The sequence below is a fragment of the Poecilia mexicana genome, unplaced genomic scaffold (genome assembly GCF_051168715.1).
Source record: "Poecilia mexicana isolate PSO_F unplaced genomic scaffold, ASM5116871v1 scaffold_2, whole genome shotgun sequence".
Classification (NCBI taxonomy): Eukaryota; Metazoa; Chordata; class Actinopteri; order Cyprinodontiformes; family Poeciliidae; genus Poecilia; species Poecilia mexicana.
The window spans coordinates 17,459,357-17,475,855 of record NW_028263371.1 but is presented as its reverse complement, the minus strand read 5'-3'; positions in this window follow the sequence as shown (position 1 = coordinate 17,475,855).

Sequence of the window (16,499 nt, the reverse complement as noted above, 5' to 3'; positions counted from 1 at the left end):
TTCTCTGCAGAAAAGCAGCTGGTGAAATCATTTTTATGTCTCAAAAAGATCGCCTTGAAGCAACACAAGAATCAATGACCAACTGGCTCCACTCATATTAAATATGTTACATTATGTCCCTGGTAATCAGAGTTGAATAATTCAGCCCGTTGTTGGCCGGTCTTTATAATGCCACTTACATGTTTTCCCAGTCAAATGCAGCCGACAGACGAACTGAAAATATGAATAAAAAGAAGCCAAAGAGAGAGAGAGATGCTTGGATATTTAAGGGTCTCATTAGAAGAAACCGAGGATTTCAAATTATGATCACATAGATGAAAACGCTCTTAAATGAGCAAGTTTGAGTAATTTATCAAATTATTCAAAAATGCCTTAGTTGGGGCTTTGTTGAAAGAATTAACATTTCTAAAATATTTTGATTGTAATAAATAAATAAATAAATAAATAAATAAATAAATAAATAAATAAATAAATGTTGCAAACTCTTACAAAAGCACAGTCTGCTATTTGAGAGAGTCGCTTATGACATAAACTTGAAGTATTTCAAATGGCAATTTAGTCCTCTTATTGAACTATAGGCTGTCTGAATCCTGAGATTATCTTGTATCATCAGCATTTAGTGTTTGTTGCATTCATTTGGCTCTTAGGTGGTTTGATGAATCCTTCAGTCTGTGATCGCTGAGCAGCTGCAGTTGTGAAGTGCATGATGTGTTCATGCCAGTCTGCTGATGTGAACTCCTAGTCTTTGCAAGAAAGTCAGCTCAAAATCTAAACTAAACTCTTCGGTAAACCTGTTCTCCCCCTCACCTGTGGTGGCGCTGTACCAAGAATCAATGAAGTAAATGACATGAGAATCTCAGAAGAAGACACCAACGACAACTTCCGTCTGTAAACGAAAAATGAGTGGCGTCATATTTTAATGGTCGTAGCATTAGCATTTCTCTTTTGTCTTTGGCTAAACACCAGAAGCCATTTCTGCTGCTAGTGCTAGACTTCCATGTTTGTTTTGGTTGTATTTACCCAGAATGCCCTGTGCTGTAGTCCGCTTCCTGATTTTGGAGCACTCTCTGATTGGCTTGGTGTTCACATACACATTTGAACTGCTCCAGAGTTCACTTTAATTTAATGGATCAATCGGTTTGTAGGTGGACCAGAGTCCTCCCCAAATGAACCGGATTTTCTGGACAAACGGCCAGGAACTGGATTAAAGCGAACTGAACCGGACTGGTGTGAACTCACCCTAAGCTTGTACTCTTCATAAGAGACTGACGGCATACTGCTGTCTTATCTCGTAACTTAAATACTTGTTCTGCTATTCCACATCAACTATGATGCATTTTCTTACAAATCTCCTGACTTGACCAATGTCATTTTTACAACAACACAATTGAAAGAATATATTTTTACACAATTTACTCCAGGGTCAGTAAATTGTGTAAAAGTATATGATATTTCACAGAAGAGCCATTTAAGATAATCTGAGTGATCAGCATCGTAAATCATGCTTGCTCGCACATTTACTGTACGGCACGATTTAACACAAGCCTAGTAAGAATTCGGGTAAACGAGGCAATGAACGACATTTGAGGAAAACATTCGGAAGCTCCTTCCTCTATATGCTGTTGTGTGTGTGTGTGTGTGTGTGTGTGTGTGTGTGTGTGTATGTCTGGCAGAGAGTCTGGGGTCTAATAGAGCTGGAGCCTGGATTCATCTGCTTCCTATTTGAGCGCATTACTCCAGAGCCGTCTGAATGTACCTCCTGTCACTTTGGCTTCATCACTTTCATTTACTGCTATTACGGTCCCAGCCTCCTCGGGCCTCTTTCTCCTGCACACGTTGCTTCTTCTGTCCATTGCGTCTCTCGTTTCTTACGCACACGGTGACATCCTCTGTGACCACCTGGCCCGGTGACTATTTCTGGCTCTGTCTGCGGCTCTACCTGCCTGCGCCGTTCACCTGTCTCCGGCGTTCGTTCTCTCTGCCTCACCGCGGCTCACACCGTGTGTCTGACAAGCGGAAGTGAAGCGCTCGGACCCGTTAGGTGTTACTGAGCTCCAAACTGAGCGGCTCAAACCGGTGGGAAAATGCAGCTTGAGATTTTGACGTTTGTTTCAGTTCCGTTTACAGAAGAAACGCCTGCAGCGCTGCCTGGATGCTCCGCCAGGTTATTCTTCTTTTTACTGGATCAGTGTTGCCGGAACATCTCTGTTTTACTGCCGACACGGGTTGACGGCTAAAGAGAGCCCGAAAACAGCACAAAAATAAAAGTCAGACTTTGTAGGAAAACTATATGGCTTCTACAGTGAAGGCAGTCGTATGCAGTCACATAACCACATGCTGTCACTGCTCTTCACATAATTCTTGTTTCCAGCAATTTAACGTTTTACCTAGAAAGATGATTCTTAAAAATGTTCCGTCAAGTTCAGCAGTGATGATGGCTGCATACTTTCCTTTGGAGGTAACCATTGGTAACACAAGAAGACAATGATTTTGTGCACATCTGTCCTATTCTCAGTTTTAATGTGCTGATGCTGTGAGCTGTCTCCTTGCATACTGCTAGACTTTTCTGTGCTTTCTTTTCTCTCTGTGTTATTTTACATTTTAATTACACTTAAAATCACTAACATATCCACATATTCCACATCACTCCTTTCTTTCTGCATCCATTTATCTCCACTGTCAAATATCACTTGCTCCTCCTTTCTGGTCGTTTTGTCCAGTCATAACAACAGAAGTCATATTTTGACATGCAGGCTGTACATTTTTGGGTCCAAATGTTATTAAAATGATTTTCCAATGTTTTGACTGGACCAGCAAAAAAGACGATGCCAGACTCAGCCAGGCAGCCATCACTACGGTCAATTAAAACACATTTACATAAGCGGCCCATCTGTTCATCATCATTCTGTTTTGTCAGTGGCTTTAGCTGTTTCCACTCATAAACCAATAAAATATGTTATATTTAATATGCAGATCTTCTGGATACTTTTTAAAATCAGACCAGGGAACATTCACTTTTTAAAAAATATCATTCTCATCGTAGACTGGAACAATAAATGAAAATAGTTGATTTATGTTGCAAAAAATGGCGTGTGACGCTCTTACTTCAATTAATAGGCTATGGGTTCTTCTAAATATAATTTTAAAATATCTCAACATAATTTATTGTTAATTCATTTTTTTATGAATGCTTTTATCTTCTTTAGTCTTCAACATACAAGAATATTTGTAAGTTTTTCCCCCACACATGCAAATTGGTGGCAACATAGAACATAAAAATAAGAGCAAAATATCTAGTGAAACAACATAGAAAAATGTGAAGAGATTTAAACACCAGCTAATGGCAATTAAGTTGCATCAGAAATCAAACTGTAACGGCCATGTGTCTCTGAATTGGAGTCAATAGGACACAAACATGTTGCTTAGTTTGAAAGTCACATTAAAGATAGTTTTACAAAATGAAAAATTTTCCTTCAGCAACTTGGCCAAATTTGACTCAGTTTGCATCAAAACGGTCAATGTTATGCAAAGAAAATATAAAAAACACACCAAAACAAGTTGACAGACCCATGAGATTAATCATCAGAATAATAAAAAGTAAAACATCTTTCTCTCTCACTCCTGCATCTGATTTGGTATCAGCCAAATCAACAATTTGGTTGATAATTTAACATAAAACATTAAAAAAGAGGGACAAGCTGCTCCCATCTGCTCAGTCACTGGGCGGGATTCCTCCTACATCTGTTTACTGTAAACTGCTTTATGAATCCAGAGCAGGAATAAAGCAAAGGGAGGGAGTAGAACAGCTGCCCAACTGGAGGAGAGCGCACTGTTTGGTGAATTAGCCCCTCGTTTTGAGCTTTTTTCAGAATTGGCGAGGTTTTAAAAACTGAGAGAGTAGAAAAGTGCTCTGTTTGATCAGTATGAGGTTAAAGCTGTGTGTGTCATGGGATATGCTGGATTTGGAACTGTTAGCAGTCTGTTGGAAACACACACACACAAACACACACACACACACACACACACACACACACACAAAGCCATTGTGTTTGCAATGCTAGCCTCACATTAACTCTACTAATCGCTACTACAACAAGCTAAAGCCGGTTTGAAATGTCAACTCTAATTATTTTCTGTTTTTCACGGTAACTGCTTTTCCAAAAATGTGCGGTGATGTTCCCTCTGCCCCTAAGATAAAGTAATTTGAGATAGGAAGGGTAATTAAATGCTGTTCTTAAGAGTTTTTTTTTTTTTTACAAAAACTGGAACGTGCCAAAATCAGCACAGGCAGGCGACAGCCCTACTGAAATGGCCACAAAATTCTGATCTGTGCATCTTTACACTGCAAAAACATAAAACCTTACCAAGTATATCTGGTCTAATTTCTAGCACAAACATCTAAGTCCACTGCAAATAAGTCAAAATTCTAACTTACAAGCAACTTTTCAGCAAGATACAATAGTTTTAAGTCAATCATTAGTTCCACTGGCAGATTTTTTTTCACTTGTAACCACAGGTAAAAATCTTGCAAGTGGAACTCGTGCTTTTTCATCAATATGAAGGAATTATTGGCTTATTATCGACTCCTACATCTTGCTGAAATGTTTCTTGTGAGTTAGTTTTGTCTTACTTAAAGTGTACCAAGGTACTTCCAGTAGAAACTAGAACAAAAAAAAAATCCTTGGTAAGATTTTGTTTTTGCAGTGCAGAGTTTAGACATAGTCAAGAACTTTGACTACACTGAGCTGAGATATCAGGTATTTCCTTAGGACAGCAACCGTGATGCTACTCATTAGTATAACATTTTCACAGACGTATTATATATAAATCTCGGTTGTTTTCTTCGGTATAAAGCATAATAAGCGGCGCTAGCGGCTCATCCATTACTCTGCCTGTCATTACATCTGCTCCTGCAGGACTGGAAGCCAAGGGCTGGGAGGCGAGGGGGTTAAGCACAAAGCGCCACGGGGGAAACACACACCTGAGGCACAACAATGCCTCACCAGGCAGCTCTGCTGTCAAACACACACGACACAGACCTGCACAGGTGCAGGCACAGTCTTTCTCCCAGCTCCCATTCACACTAATTTTCTCACTTAGTGTGTGCACATAGGTACCGACACACACACACACACACACACAAACACACACACACACAAACACAACCAGGGTGGGTGGCAACTAATGAACATGAGGGAGGGCTGGTGGGAGGAGAAAGAAGGGAAGTCAGATGGTTTGACACTTGGCAGCTCTCAGAAGGAGACATAATGAAACACAACTCGCTCTGAAAGAGTTTTGTAGCAAAGTAACGTGATCAAAATGAAGTCTTTACAGTAAGAGCATCTCTTGTAAGAAAACAGAAAACTTCCTGAGGGGAAATGAGATGGTACGTCATATAATGAAATAGGATTTCAAGCTGATTTTTGGCAGTCTAATTTTTATTTTTTTTTACATTTTTTCCCCCCAGAAATAACAGTTTCTAGCATCTGTAATCAGTGAAGAAATGTGAAGTTTATGTTTAACCAGTGAACATGTTGCTGTTTTGCCTCTGCAAGTTAGCAATAATGCCAAAAGAGCATTAGAGTTGCTCGTTTTGTGCTTTAAGTCAGGATTAAAGATATGATCATTCACAAACTGCATTCAACTAAATCTATCCCTCCCCCTGGCCTGTCTGACCTCTTCTCCAGGAGGAAAATGAAACATGAAACAAAGAGAGGGTGCTGGCAGAGCGCTGGGAGCGTCTGCCCAACATGTCCATGTGCTGAGCAGGCTCAGGCCCTAACCCCACTTAGGACCAGACCAAGGCCAGCTCAATTAATAGGGCCAATTGACTCATAGTCCCACACAGACGCCGTTTACACTGTGCAGCCCCACACAAACACTGATCGCTCTACCGTGAGGTCGATGTTTCCGTGTTCTCACTGGCCCTTTGCTCCAAGATTTGTTTATGCATTTCTTTTGAGGATTATATGGTTTTTATATAATACTCAAAAGACAAGTAACTATGTTATGATCATAGTTACTTGATCACCAAGCAACTATTTTACCTTCAGTTGCTATAAAAATCCTGTATATACCAAATATAACCTTTGTTCCATAGAGTCTCTTGGAACAAATGCTATTGCAGTCAAATTATTAAGGTTTTAAAATAAATTTGACTTTGTAATTTAACACCTTGAAATCGGGCCTCTGTCTCTTTAAGAAGCTCCTGTTCTTTCTGAAACTCCGTGTTCAGGAAGTCATCACAACATGGCTCCTCTATCAACCCTTTAACAATGTTTTTACCAGCGTTTCACTGAAAAGTATTTTGCATATTGAGCTCAACAAATGCTCAGCCGGTATTTGCTAATTGCTGCTGGCTAGTCTGAAGGAGCTGGGTGGAGGAGGCACAGGGGGAGGGTTGCTCAGAAACAGTCCTGAGGAGAAACTTTGTCCTCGAAGGCAGCGTTTGGTTCCACAAAGTGTCTTGGTTGCCATGGACGATTAATCAAAGCAACACCCCAGGTATGTTTTTGACATGATATAAAGCTCAAAACAGCCGACTTTACATAACTCTGTCCCTTTCAGCTCTATAAATCCTCTCTTTTGAACATTTTAAAAACCTGAAACACGCAAAATATTTCGCCATTTCTCAAGTTTTTTTCCCCACACTATACAAGGTGCATTCTCCTTTGCATGCTGCTCAGAGAGGTGTTGGAGACTCCATGAGAGGGCTATAAATAATAATCTTCCTCTGACTGTATGATTCAGAAGCTGTGATGTCTGACTGCAGTGTGATACAGCACTTTACCCCAAATCAAAGTCTATGTGTGTGACATCAATCTGAGTGTGTAGGTGTGTGTGCATGTACTAAAGTCCTTTCATTGTCAGTAGACTTTGACCCCCAAGACCTCCATAGGGTAAGCTGATAAATGAGAAAACATGCTACTTAGTGTGAGTACATGATATATTTTAGTCACAGTTACAAAGCTCCACTCTAATATCTGTCAGGGGAAAAGCTGAATATTATAGGATCCATTGATAAGATCACCACCAGAGCTGTCTTTGTTACTTGTAAAGTTGATGAATAAATAATTTGAATCCTGAAAGATCACATTGTCAGAAGGGACAGGAATTTGTGCAAAGAAGCACCTGAGTAAGCATCCACACAACATGACAATCTGTTTCTTAATAAATAACTGAAAATAATTAGAAACTACAAACTCTGTGGCCAGGATCAGACAACTTTATGCTTGAAACCAGAAATCCAGTCCTTATGTCTCTATCAGTGAACGCACCATTAACAACTCTGTCCTGACATCTTCAGTAAGTAAAGAAGACATGAATTTGGTTATTTTACCACCAGTAAAAAGTTTTTAAAGATTAAAACACTTAACTAGAGGAAGCTGAAACCTTTCAAACAGACTGATGCATACAGTCAGTATCGCTAACTGTGCTAATCACTAATGTTGCTGTAATATGGCATGTTTTGGCATCGATCTGATACAAAGTGAATACAGAGCCCATATTACTGAAATTGATGCTGATACCGATACTTTTAATTCAAGTATAATATATCATCGTATTTCTGATCTTTAAGTATTTTTGTAGTTTTTCCTTTAACTTAATTTCCTCAAACCTGCAATAGAATTTAGAGTTTATTGGTGCCTACAAAACACTTATTAATAACCATATTAACATGATTTTTGGGCATTTTTTTCTAAATTAAGCACGAAAGAAAATGTCATTTGAGATCAAATGAAAACAAGATTTCTTTTGAGGTAAATTTGAGAGGCTACATTGCAAAAATAAAATAAAATCTCAAGAGGGAATCTGAAACTAAAATATTGATCTTGTCACGCTGGTATCGAGCTGATATTGATATTGATATCCATATTATATTATTTTAGGCTGGTCCACTGACCTCTAGTAACCGTCTTGTCTTTGTTTAGAGAAATTATTTATTGGTTAAAAAAATCTTTGGGAAAATATATATTGGCTTGTTATACAATGCAAACTGTAAAAGAACGGTGAAAAAAAATGACATAAACCAACAGATTGAAACACAATTGTAAATCATATATTATGGAATCAAAATCTAATTTTTTTTGCAATAAAAAGGCAATTAAAATGTGTTATTTATGGTGTAATTTTACTCGTACACTATATATTCAATAATTCCAACACTTTTGCCGTTTTCCAGATGAGATCGTCTGCTATGCTTGGACTGTACCAATGTTTCTCTGACAGCACATTGTCTTCTTCAGGTAAAAGAGACGGAGAGCACTCAGGCTGTAGGTACTTCACACATCCCCACCTAAAAACACGGCGTGTGTCTCTGTCATGTGATGCGCTGTAAACAAGTTATGGCTCCTTTATGTATTCCTGCCAAATAAGCCAGGCATTAAAGATAAAATTCAATCACAGAAAGGTCACTCTAGAAACTAATCGAGATTTTCTTATCCCCATTGTCTGACTTGGGTCTTGAAAAGGTATTGAAACACTGCAAAAATAAATCTTAATGTATTTTATTAGAAATATATGTGACAGACCAACAAAAAGTAGCAAATAACTGTCAAGTGTTTAGCACAACTGTGTCTTACATGAACACTTCGTTCAGGAAGCTAGTGGTGGGAGCTAAGGGTTAAAATTGCATGCACATTCGATAACATGCTGAAGTCACAGTTGGTGATGTGACAAAATCTATTTAGAGATAAGTGATGTATGCGATGCTAAACTTCCATGTTACTTTATTTGCAAGACGTCATCATCCTTTTAACGTTTTTTTTTTTTTTTTCCTTGTTAGAGTTGAAAGAAACTGTTCTTAGATTTCACTTGACCTGCTCTGGCTTCTTCTGCTTTAGACTTGAGGATTTGGAGATATTTCTGAGGGGAACACTTGAGCAACCCCCCAGGCTTTATATGCAGTCATCTAAAAGCGGCGGCGCAGCCAGACAAAGCCGCTGACGCTCCTATAACCGCGGCAAATGAAGTGCTTTCAGCTTGGGCTGTGGCAGAGATGAATGGCTTTTTGGATTAATCAGGGTTCCCATCTGATTCAAATCGCAAACAAAAAAAAAGAACCCTTCTCAGAAAACACACACATGCACCCCCCCCACACACACGCACAACTATACCTGGGACACAAAGCTTCCATCACTTCCACAGGCAGGCAAATAACAGACCCTCTCATCCATCCTCACCAGAGTGTGTGATTTAATGAGGAGCTAATCTCTCAGTGTTGTTAAAGGGGCAGTATTATGTGTTTTCCAGACACATACAGACATTTTATAGCATAATTAAATAACCGTCTTCGCTTTAGTTATTATAAAAATGCTACAAATAATAAATTTGATTTAAAAGAAAATTTGCTCTGTCAATTAACTCCTTGAAATTGGACCTCTGTCTCTTTAAGAAACTCCAGCTCTTTCTGAAACAACGTCTTCAGGAAGCCATCAGAAGAGCACTCCTCTGTTAACTAACCCTTTAAAATTATTATTATTTTTTTTTTACCAGGGTTTCAATGAGAAGTGTAGCCTGTGAGCTCCATCAAGGGTTTGCTGATTACTGCTGGCTAGTCTGAAGGAACTCAGTGGAAAAGGCTTGGTGCTTGGTGAGAGCAACAGCTTTCATGGGAGGCTAAAAGATTCTTTAAGCATAAAAGAACAAAAACAACATTCCAGATATATTTTTGATGAGGGAATAATATGATAACATGATTTAAAACGTAAAAGAAAGGGTTGCTTTTACACAACACTGCCCCTTTAAATAATAACGGAAAAGCATCTTTTGTCACTGATGGGGCAGAAATGGATGTTATCTGCAACATCAGCAATAGTTCCTCCCGTCTGCCCTCTCCTCCTCCGCCACCTGCCCCAGCCCCACCCCTTCTTCACGTCCCCTCCTGTTAATTACTGGAGATGCGTAATTATCACACCTCGCCTGGCGGAGGGGCCACTCAGAGAAGACTGGGGATGGATAGCATTTTTAAGGATTTCTGTGTCAGCAGCGAACAGTGTGAGGAGCACATGTTTACAAACCTCTCCCCATGAATAATGCAGCATTCATAGCCTGACATATGACACGTTGCAGCAGGGAGGGATAATAACGAAGCGCATGTTTCTGGGTGTTTTCCTCTCTTTAGCAAGCCGCTTTGCCTTTCAGGGTGAACGCGTTTAAATGCGCCGCCGCCGGTTTGTTTGCTTTAGCTTCTCGGCTAAAGCCTCCGAGCGAGATCTGGATCTGCCCCTCGCTTCCTTCCGGTTCACAATAATTTTTTCCACCGCGCTGTCACATGTTAACTTGTTTAAGGAGAGGAGAGGGGGACTGGGGAGGGGGAGACACTGGCAGCCAGCAGCTCTCCCCCCCACCCTGAATATTTAACACAGAGGCAGAGACGAGCCGCCTCGGACGCGGTATATAAGCATCTCTCGCCCGCCCACCAACACAGCATGGGTCCAAACACACTCGGGCTGCTCATCGCGTCTGCTCACAAAGACACACTCACCAGGAGAGAGAGGAGAGAAGGAAGGAAGGAAGGAAGGAAGGAAAACAGAAGAAAGTCGGATAAAGTAAGACATCCTGTCTCTGTGTTTCCAGCATCGTCTCAGCCGTCTTTAAAGACAACACTGTAACAAATCTAAATTGACAATACAGTTGTATCAGGAGGTACAGATTTCCTCTGCAGGATTTCATAAACACAACATATATATATATGTATGTATATATGTATGTATGTACAAACTGTACCAAAAAAACAAAGGTCTGACTCTGCTCGGTAAATATTTGTGTTGATGACATCACAGGAGGCTCAGGAATCCACCATCAGTAAGCACAATGGTGCAGTCTGCCCTGCTTCACTTTTACCTGAGTTCAGGCACGTGCAGAGGGGGGGGGCTGGGGGTGCTTGAGCACCTGCCCTTTTTGCTCCTTGCCCCAAAGTGCCCTTTTGGTCAATTTTTTTTTTTGGTATTATTGTTTTCTAAGCCCTCTTCTGACACATAAAAACATGTACTAAAATTATTTGCTTTTTTGTTTCTTTTTTGTACAACATAATAAGCCGGTCACCTTGTTACCTTTGACCTTTTGCCCGTGACGCATGACGCAGTTGCCTCTCGCGCAGTTAGATAAGGCGGCTAACTGGAGCTCAACGTAGCGAACGTTCCAGATTACAGAACAGTTTTTGGTGAATAAAGTGGAGTAGACTTGCTACTTGTCAGATGACGGAAAACCACGTTGAACGTTGTAGTATCGTTTCTGCTTCAGCGGTTTAAGCAGAGAGGTAATGAAATACAACAGACACTGACAGGCCTCTGCGTCTGCTTTTCTCTGAAGAACTGCTGAGCGGGAGGAGACAGCCAGGTGAGGAAAAACTGTTCTTATCTATCGATTCAGTGTTTTTATCATACAGACATTAGGCTGCTGTTGTTGTGCTATTAGCTAGCTGCTAGCTAGCGACTTTGCTAGCAAAGCTAGATAACTAAAAAGCTTCTTCCCTGTGTACGAGGCACATCGCCCGTCCAAAACTTATCATCTCCATAATGGATATATGTCCGATCTTCTAATTTCCTTTGCTGCATAATGTACATTGCATTTATTCTGCCATTAGGTAAATGTATCTTGAAGGAGAATAGCACTTAAATAAAAGTCCAACAAGGATATTCATTTAGAATTAAAAATAACTCACCCTGAATTACCAAGATAGATATAATGTATGTAATAAAAGTGTGTCATTAATGAAGGGGAAAAACTCAACCCAGACTTTAAGTTTAGGGTCTGGTTCACAGAATATGAAGTTAAAAATTTTCCCCAATTATTCAATGAAAAAAAAAAAAAAAAAAACACTAACCTCAGTTAAGTAAAATAAAATTGTAATCAAAACTTTTGGAATTCTAATTATTTCTTTTTTTTTAAAAAAAAGTTGTTTAAAATACTTTTTAATTAACTAACTAATTTTTTACCAAACATAAACATTTATTTGCACACATCAGGAATCTTTTGTTGTGACTTTAGGCCCTGCCCACGATATCATGTGAGAATCACAAGCAAAACTTTGAGTCACAAACAAAAACTTAGAATAGCAAGAAAAGATTAATGACAAGCGCAAATAAGTTTGTTTTGCAAAAAAGAAAGTTAACTTCATGAGACAAAAATGTGTGATTAAATTTTTTTTAAAAAATTTTTTAAGCAAAACTCAGTAGGCTTTTCCCATAGTGACATGCATTAACAATTCAATTTTTGCTTTTGTTTTTTTCCTTCTTTCTGCAGTTCCACGTTAAAGTTTGATGCAGCTCTGCTTTCCTGAATGGACCATCTTCATCTCCACTGCAAGTGTAGGAAACAGGCAGCTCTTTTTTTATAGATTACAGTCCACTAAAAGGTTGCATTGTGCCCTTGTTTATATTTTTAATAGTGTAAATCTGTAAAGACAAAATATGTCTGGTCCAGCTCTGATTTACAGATCTTGCTAAATTTCGGGTTTGAATATTGCAATACTTTCCTATAACAAAATAGACCTGCAGAAAGAAATTACTAATAAAATATCTTACATATGCATAGTTGTATGCTCTATACAGAGATGTTCGTTAGCTTTGATTGTATATCTCACAATTTTGTAATTTATCATTGTTTATTAAACTCTGAAAGCTGAGAGGCTTTGTTAATATTCTGTCTTAGAATGCGGTTAGATGTGCCCTTTTTCTGTTGTTGAGCACCTGCCCCTTTAGTGGTCTCTGCACGGCCCTGCGTGAGTTAATGTCTTCCTGAAATATTCCTGAAATGTTTTATTGGAGCCACGCGCAATACAGATAAACATGAGTGAATAAAAAAGGAAAGAAAATAAAAAACAGCCAGTAAAATACAAACGAATGTACTTGGAAGCACAATCTGTTCCCTTATCGGTTGATGTGACGTCCTCAAATACGTGCATATGAAGGCTTGAAGTTTGGGAGCCCACATTTTCTTCTTGATTAAAACGATTTATGAAGAGAAAGCAAACCTAAAATAAAAATAAAAATAACAAAAACTAACAGAAGCATCTTGTTTTGTAAGTGACGAGCGATAACCAAAGTAGAAGAAAAGCTTGATTAGTGGCTATGAAGAAGCAGAGCAGCGTGATGCTGAGTCGGAAGGAGTAACGACTGCTCTTCTGGGCGGGAAGAACGAGGAAAGATCTGAGTGGGCCGCATGTCGTGAACTTTAAGCTGTCTGCTTTGACTGGCTGACACGGACAGACGAAAACAAGCCTGCAGACTGAACACCGACAGAAGAAGAAAAGGTAGAGCAGGATGTGAAAAGAGTAGGTGATTGTACGTTTATATATCAGAAAAAAATATGCAGCCTGAGCGTCCATTTTGACCATAAAATTGCGCAATTTCACATTTCAGGGATAAACTCACTTAATGGAAACACGGCAAATGCATTTTACGCCAAAGTTTCAAGGGTCTGCCTAAATAAATCTTCCTTATTTTAATTGTAAGTAGTTCTTTAAATGTCCTGTGAGATGATATACTTACCCATGTATCGATAACAACTGGAACTTTCAATATCCAGCAAGTTATTTTCGCAATATACCGTCTATTAAACGAGTCCCCCCCGGATTAATTACACGCTCTGCAGTTGTGAAGTTACAATATTAACCCGATAGTTGCTGGAAAGTGCAAGGTCTCCCCTTTCTGAAAACGTTGGAATTTTTCAGATAGCGCTACGTGTGGCGGAATTGCGGTACTGCAAATTTAGATGTGTCGCCGCCGACACATTCCGGTCTAGAAGGGTTGGGCGGTGTCAAACTTGGTTTATCTTGCAAAACCGGAAACATTTTTCTTTTTGTCACACGAGTCATATGATCAACAACAAGATGTTACTAGTGCAAACCACGAAGAAGAAGACAACAGGAAGTAGTTGCAGTATGATGGCGCTGCATGTTTAATGACTTAACATGTGAACAAACTTATTCGTGTGTGATTGTATTTGTATTTATTATTTAATGGAAACACCTCAGCTGCCAAATGGTGTATTTTGGGGGGGTTTCGACATTTGCGGATTATCGACAAAGTTTTGCACACATTTGTAATCGAAATAATCTACTGATGCTCTGGGAGGGCCCGATATCAGGTTTTAGTGATTTTTTTTTTCTTACAGCATCGCAATAGTCCCTCAGCAAATAAAAATTAAAAGAGTAAGTATAATTTTATCCAGTTATATTTCTTTTAAAAACAAAAAGAAATGCAATAATTATTGAAAAAAGTTGCAAAAATATTACAACTACACTTCTAATAATGTCAAAATAAATTTATTCTCATTCGAGTTTTTAAGAATGGACTAAACTAAATATTTAGAGTGAGCACTCGCTAAATTTAGTTCATATTTTCAGGTCAAAGTTCACAGTTTTGAGAAAAATACACCGTTTTGCCTTTTCTATCTGCACAGAACCGCAGTGGGACAATAAGGAACTGATAACTAGCAGGTTTATTTGCTGGTGTAGGCAGTCTGCAGCCAAGTTTTTCATTCAGCCAAGTATACAGCAGAGCACAGCAACAGGTGGGGGAGGAGCAGCACTGTATACTCCATAACTCCTGGCCTTGAGGGTGGGCAATATGGACGTATGACGATATTTTAAAGTACTGTTGCGATAACAATGAAAGTGATAATAAAAACTATTTATCACACATTTTTAGGTAACTGTGTGTCACAGTAATTAAAGTCCCACAAACACAAATTCTGCACTTGACAAAACATTCCCATTTGTTATATGCTTCTTCAGAAACATAAAGTGTTTGTATCACTAAGCTGCACATGTAAATGTATTTTCATATATATTATTTATTAACAATGGAGAAAACATAATAAAATCATTAATCCTGACAACAAGGACAGATTTGGGGGGTTTTAAACATCAGCAACAACAATAAATCATGATAAGAAATTTATCACGATAAGTGATCATTTATGCGATAAATACGCTATTTTCCCTGACATCCCATGGAACGTGCATATTTTCCATATTTGCCTTGACACTGACAACTGGCCCATATGTAGTGACCTGCTGAATGCACCTGGACCACATGTATGCATCCGAACCTCTGAGACACTGCGGAGAAAATCTGGCATGGAAAGTTTTAAAGTTTAATCCTTAAAATAATTCCAACCGTGCATGTATGGAAATTAGGAGAACAAAAGTGTGTTTTTCCCCAAATAAATGGATGTTTTCGGAGGAAGAAAGAAACGATCGCAAAAAAAAAAAAAAAAAAAAAAGCCAGAGCAGCTTTACTCACGGGTGCCATCGAAGCGGGTGGCTATGGTGTCCAGGAAGGTGTTCTGGGGGGCCAGCAGCCCTCTCATCACCGGCATCCTGCTCCGGGTCGACTGGCTCCTCCTGCCTCTGCGCCCCGGGGCGCCGCTGGACTCCTGCTCAGACCCAAAACTCGGCAGGAAGCGGGAGGTGCCCGGTGCGCATCCCAGCCCCTGGAGAAGCGCACCGATCCGAGATACGCGCTGCGGCTCCACCTTGGCACCGCGGGGGCTGTGACCATAATCAAGTCAGCCGGGAGCGAGCAGTAACCCAGGGATGCACCTGTGCAACCCTCCAAAGCCGGGGGAGGGGGGAGAGGAGGAGGAGGAGGGAGGAATCAAACGGAAGCAGCCAGGATGCGGTGTGCGCGGGCGCCAGAGATGAGGATGGATGGTGCGAACTGGAAGTTTTGGTGCTGATGGTGCGCGGAGTGCATCTTATAGCAGCAGGCTCCTCCTCAGCTCCCTCTCTCTCTCTCTCTCTCTCTCTCTCTCTCTCTCTCGTTGCGTGGTTATCTTGCCACAACTGAGAGTCACATGACGCCTTTCAGGTCTCGCCAAGCTCTGGTCCTCTTTCAAAGTGGAGGTGTGGGAGACAACAAAGGGATCCTCACTTTGGGAAGCCGGCGCAGCCTTCCTCCTGATCGGATCAACATCTGACTCTGGAAAATCTCGTTAGAATCCCAGAATCTTCCAGAGAGGCCGAGGAGTGGAAACTCACACAAAGCCACGGAGAACGAAACGTGTGTTTTCACAAGAAATCCACCTGTGTGCTGTGTCTTATTTCATTTCTTAAAGCGACACTCCATGGAATAACTCGTTTAATTTAACACTGGCTGTGTGGGTTTAAGTTAAAAAAAACAAACCCAAAATACAAAAAATTGATGGAGTCTGGTGATCCTTTGTTTCTCTCCTCAGCACCACAATATGAATTCTGGCACTTGGACGCGTTCAGGAAGAGAATCAAATGTCATGGAACAGTCGCATTACGCCATCTTGTGGTTGCTTTTATCTTAGACAGTTTTGCACCCTTTTATTTTTTGCATTATTACTAACACGACATTTTTCCACTTTAAAATCATTAATTCGAGTTGTTCTGTTTTCCGATGGGAACACTCTTACAACACATGCAGCTGAACAGCTGAAGTGTTTTTCACTTGAACTGACTGCCTGTGAGATTCACTGAGTTAATTTGACTCAAAGTTGTGAGAGGCTCTAAGCTCCACAGCAGT